The following is a 5,103-nucleotide window of genomic DNA, read 5'->3' on the forward strand; positions in this document are numbered from 1 at the left end:
TTTTGATCCTGACGCGGAATTACTCTAACTTCTACTGCTCACCTTCCTTCAGCCTTTCTGCTCAATGGCTTCCTCAACCTCCTCTGAAGTTTTCAGTTGAGTCCATGGTAAGTGTACGAAAGCACCTTCTACCCCTGCAGTGGGATGTGAGGGCACAGAAGTGCCCCTGAGCAAACGTCCTCCATCCTCTGTTCACTTCTCACTGCCTTATAAACTTGTCCTTAAATTCCATGCACTCTTGGACCCACGAATAGAAACTCTAGGGAGGCAAGTACTTTTCGGGCAGAGGCCAGGACCCTGGAGGTGTAGTGTGTAGAGACTTGCGTGTACCTGCCCCTAGCCTGGAGCTCTGCAAGCTAGAAAAGCAGAAATATCTATCTTATACATCAGGACATTGAGGCCCAGAAAAGGCGCTGGACTCCTTAGCTGTGGGCTGTCAGCCTGTCTAAGCCAGACCCTTTGATCTATGTCACTACTTCCTGTACGAACTAGTAACACTCACGGTGACGCGGCAGAAAGCAGAGAATTGAGGGACTGGGCCACCAACCACTGTGTGCCGACCTGGCCTTAGCACAAGGGAAATAAAACAGTTATGGGTACCTGGGGGTGAAAGTCAAGGAATCACCACAGCAAAGGGGTAAAGGAGGGGGGTTGGGGGGAGCACAGTAAAAGAAGCTGCGGAAATAATTTTCCCAGCTTCACATTCCCCATTTACAGCCAGGCCAAGTTGGAGCTTGTTTTATAGTCTAAATTAGGCAGCCAGACTGGTCTGTAGAGCAAAGATATTTTTATGGAGAAGGTAAGTATGACTCTGATGGCACAGAGACTTTTTCCAAATCGAGGGTCTGTTCTTTTATGTGCTCTGTAAAGGAGTGTGCATGCTTGGGTGGGAATTATTTGCCACGGGTTTTCATGTTTTGTTTTTTTTTTCCTCTTCATGTTGTTTAATGTCTCTTTTCCCTCTCTTCTAGCCAAAGATACTAGTCAAAGAAGCCAAGCAAATGCCCTCTTTTATTAAACATTTCAGATGGGAAGAGGGCTCTGTTAGGGAGGAAAGGGTAAGATCTGGTTACAGTAAAAGCAGGCAGCACATCAGTGATTCCAGACACCGGGGCAACCTCTCTCTCACCCTCCATTCCCACAGGGTACTGTGCTCTGATGGTCAAAAGAGAGAAGGTAGGTGGTGAGCCTGCAAAGCTTTTTACTGGTTTTTCTCCATTTATCCTTTTCCTGAGTGTCAGTTCAGCACGATCTAAGCAAGGATCATTTGTTTGCAAGGACTGAAAACAAACGGAATCTAGCTCAAAGAAAGGGGGGATTTACTGGAAGGATTCGAGCAAGTGTCCTTAACTTCATTTGCAGGAAGGGTGTCTGGACCTCCTGGCAACCCTCCCTCTCTTGATTGGAGGGAGGGTTGCACTGTCCTGACTGAGGTTACAACTGCTCTCTGCTATTTCCTAGGACTCCTGCAGTAATGCTCCCCTAGTAACTACAGTGCTGTAATAGCTACACAACTACTCAAGCTTAATTTTGAAAAATAGTGGTTTTTTAAGCAAAGGTGTTGCAAGTTGTTTCAAGGAATGCTATAAAATGCTTGCAATAAAAGTCGTGTTCATTCACATTCATTTTAAAAAAATGTAATGAATCTACGACGTATAACTTGTTTCCTGCAAGACAGAGGCTGTCATATCAAGACTAGATAATCTAGTAGATAGAGATGGGATGCCAGAATTTCGAAGAGGTTGGGAGCTGTTGTTGGAGGTGGTCAAAGAATCTGTTCCCCCACAAGACATGTGGCTTCCAGCCAGCATAGCTCATCATTCCTTCCCCTCTATTCCCTTCGCCATTTGCTGACACCTTCTTACGATGTGTCAGTGCGACCAGCAGGATGCGGAGTGTAAGGTATTTCTGCTCACCCTTTTAACGTCCACATAGTTACTTCTGCAATACCTGGCAGCTGGTAAGGGTTGGATATGCTGCTCTGGTTTTTATCCTTTGAACGTTTTAAAGTCTCCTCTTCCACTTGTGTTAAATACTGGACCAGAGGTCAGAGTCCAGAACATCAGACTCAGTTGGTAAACTAGTGGGTTGTAAATAGAGACAGGAAGGGCACTGAATCTGAACAGATCTAAAATGAGATCCTAAAATTAAGGAAATGAAAGGCAAATTTGGATTCATTTAAAAGGAATAAAACATAAACAGAGTATTCAGGGGGATCGAGAATGAAAAAACCTTGTGTGTTCTCTGGTAAATGACAGGTTGGTCACCTCTCCTGCTGCGACTCTGGCCCTGCTGTCCTATCCACACCATTGCTATCACTTACAGGAGGTGGGACCTGGGAGTCACGCAGACATCCAGAGGGCTAGGTCAGGGTGAAACCGTAGGTACTAGGATGTCAGTGTGATTGGCACCAAAAGCCAAGAGATGCCTTTGGTCAGATTAGATCAAAAACATTCAGGGACACAGAGATATTTTCTTCTCTCCTAGAAAAGGGTGATGCAATAGATGAGAACAAGCATTTGGGTGAATCCCTCCATCTAGGCTTGGATGGTGTCCATGCTGCCTGGCAGGAGGGTGGGAAGAGTTTCGTTAGCCCCAAGTGTTTTTCCAGGGTCCCACATCCAGACAGAGCCTTTAAGACAAGCGTGGGACCAACATTCCCAGTCCATTTGTGAATGACCCAGAGAATGAGGTAGCGGAGAGGAAGATGCCACTTTTAATCCACCCTGGAGGAGTCCCTAAAGCCCCGTTAGTCTCCCAACTGCTTGGTCTAATTGAGGGGTATATGGTGCAGTGTTCTTTTTCAAGAAATTAATTGATTGGTTAGTGAGTTGGCTGATGGATGGGCACTGGGGAGCTAAACATGAAAATTATATGAACATACCCCTTAAGAAGCTCAGAGTGTAGCAGAGAATGTAGATAAATATTTCTGATATTGTGTGATGGGACAACAAAAAATCTTGTCCAAGATAGAAGGAATCTTCTGGGCTTTGTGTTAGACAGAACATCTCTGAGAGGCTCTCTTACCCACAGGCTAGTATGGGCTCAGCTCCAGCTCCAGCCTTTCTAAATGAGCCCTGAGTCTAAAGATCACAGATTATCTCATATCTGGAGCCATGCCCGCTGCCTGAAATTTCCCTGTGGTTACTAAGTTACTGGTCTGGTCCCTACAGGCCCATTAATTATTATCCATCCCCTGTTGTTACTTCTGGAGCAGACACTGGACAGGTAGTGCTGGGAACAGTGCAGCGTGCGTTTGTCCCAAATAATCTTTGAAACAGGCCCATGTCAGGTTTGGCTTCTGCTGGGGAACCAGCACCTCTGCTTCCTGATTTCTTCATCTCTTCCTGCAGCCCTGTCTGCCAGCGCTGGCTGCTCAAAGAGTTAAAAGGGCAAGACACCAACATGGGAGAGACCTGAAGCTCAAGAAATGAGCAGTAAATACTCAGCACATCATAACTGTGGACAATGTAGCAGCACGTGAAAATAGATGACCCTGGAGGGCTGCAATTATGTTGGATAAATATGCTATGTCTGACTCTGAGTAGTTCTTTCTGTGCTAGCATTTGGGGAAAAACAATCCTTGCTATATGGAAAAGTGTAAGAAGATGAAAAACATGCTTCTGTTTTAGACAAAGCTTGTGAAGTTTCAAGGATTGCTTATGTATTGGCCCAATTGAGCTTCAGTGGCTTAAAAATAAAGTAAGAAAAGTAAATACAGATATTCTTGCCTTTTCATTCTTCTTAAAGGCACATTTCCCAAGCTTTTCTACTCCATCTGGAAACAGGAGTTGAGAAGTAGTCAAAAGAGATACTAGATAAGACTAGAATTTCAGTAACCTCAAGACAAATCCTGTTCTTAGAAGTAAACGCTTGGTTCCAGGAGCTCTCTGAATACTGTCTAGCAACTGAAGAAACCACAGTCACCGCAGTCGCTGGTTCAGATAACATAATCACATAATAACTAACATGTATTTGGTGCTTATTATAGTCAGGCCTGCTTCTAAATGACATATATACATATAAATAAATTTGTTTATTCTCTTAGGACATAAAAGATTAGCAACCCCTTCAGGTTCTGGTATGTTCTAAATTGGGTTAACCCAGAAATTGTCATGGAAAGACAGATTCAGCAAAAAGGCAACAGCCAATATATTATATTGAAGTCCCTGTGGCTTAGTGGTAGAGATTGGACACTGTGCCCTTAGGGGAAAAATAATGAGGTCAGAGCAGACAGGGCTGGATCAGGTCTGGTACTTCTGCCGCAAAGCCTGGATTCAAAGATGATCTGATGGGAAGCCAGGCAGACAGTTCAACGGAGGCATTCATCCACAGGGCCTGGCCAGAAAGGCATAGTTTGAGTTGAGAATACGGGCACACCCGATCCAAGCCAGAGGCCAGGGAGAGGGGTGGGGAGCCAGGAGAGGAGTCTCAGCCCCTGGGACAAAATGGCGGGTGCTTTCTATAGAGCACTGGGTCTGGGGTGCTCTGGGGGGACTTCATGAAGGACTCAGGGGTCTCCAGCACGGTTTGGGGATAACCTCCTGTGGTTGGGTGACCCAAGCAAAGGAGGGAACAAAGTACACGAATGACAGTAGCAGGGAGAAGTTGTGCCAGATTTCATCCCAACAGCAAAAAGTGGTTACCAACAAGCGTAAGAGGATTTTATCCCCTTGTCGACTGAAAAAAAGTGCACAACCTAAAAGCTGAGCATCATGTTTTATTTGGTGGACTTGCTGAGGACTTAAGCCCGGGAGGCAGCCTCTCAGATTGCTCTGAGGGACTGCTCCAAAGAGTAAGGGAGGAGCCAGGATATATAGTGTTTGCAACAAAACCCAGGTTGTCAGGATCAAAAGGTTTCTGTTAGTGAAAGAAAAACAGACATCTCAAGTTGATGAATGTAGCGCTTTTCTATGTATGGGAAGATGCAAGAGTGTGGGCTCACTGAAATCATTCCTTTAATATGCATCTTAGCTATCTAGGGCCAGTATCCTGCTTTTCTCCATCCTGAATCCGTTGGGGGTGGCTGCAGTGGCTGGTGGCTCACTGGCTTGTTGGCTTGGTTTACTGATACAGCAGGCAACATTCTTCGTCCACACCCTG

The 5,103-nt window shown here is 45.4% G+C and overlaps 1 long non-coding RNA gene across 1 annotated transcript; it reads left to right on the forward strand.

The window, feature by feature from the left end:
• Positions 1 to 518: 518 nt before the first annotated feature.
• On the forward strand, positions 519 to 3,698 carry LOC130831836 (uncharacterized). Its single transcript, XR_009048125.1, has 3 exons — positions 519 to 799; positions 972 to 1,176; positions 3,354 to 3,698. It is a non-coding gene; the product is annotated as an uncharacterized LOC130831836 (long non-coding RNA).
• Positions 3,699 to 5,103: the final 1,405 nt, after the last annotated feature.

This window comes from Hippopotamus amphibius, chromosome 11, assembly GCF_030028045.1.
Source record: "Hippopotamus amphibius kiboko isolate mHipAmp2 chromosome 11, mHipAmp2.hap2, whole genome shotgun sequence".
NCBI classification, from domain to species: domain Eukaryota; kingdom Metazoa; phylum Chordata; class Mammalia; order Artiodactyla; family Hippopotamidae; genus Hippopotamus; species Hippopotamus amphibius.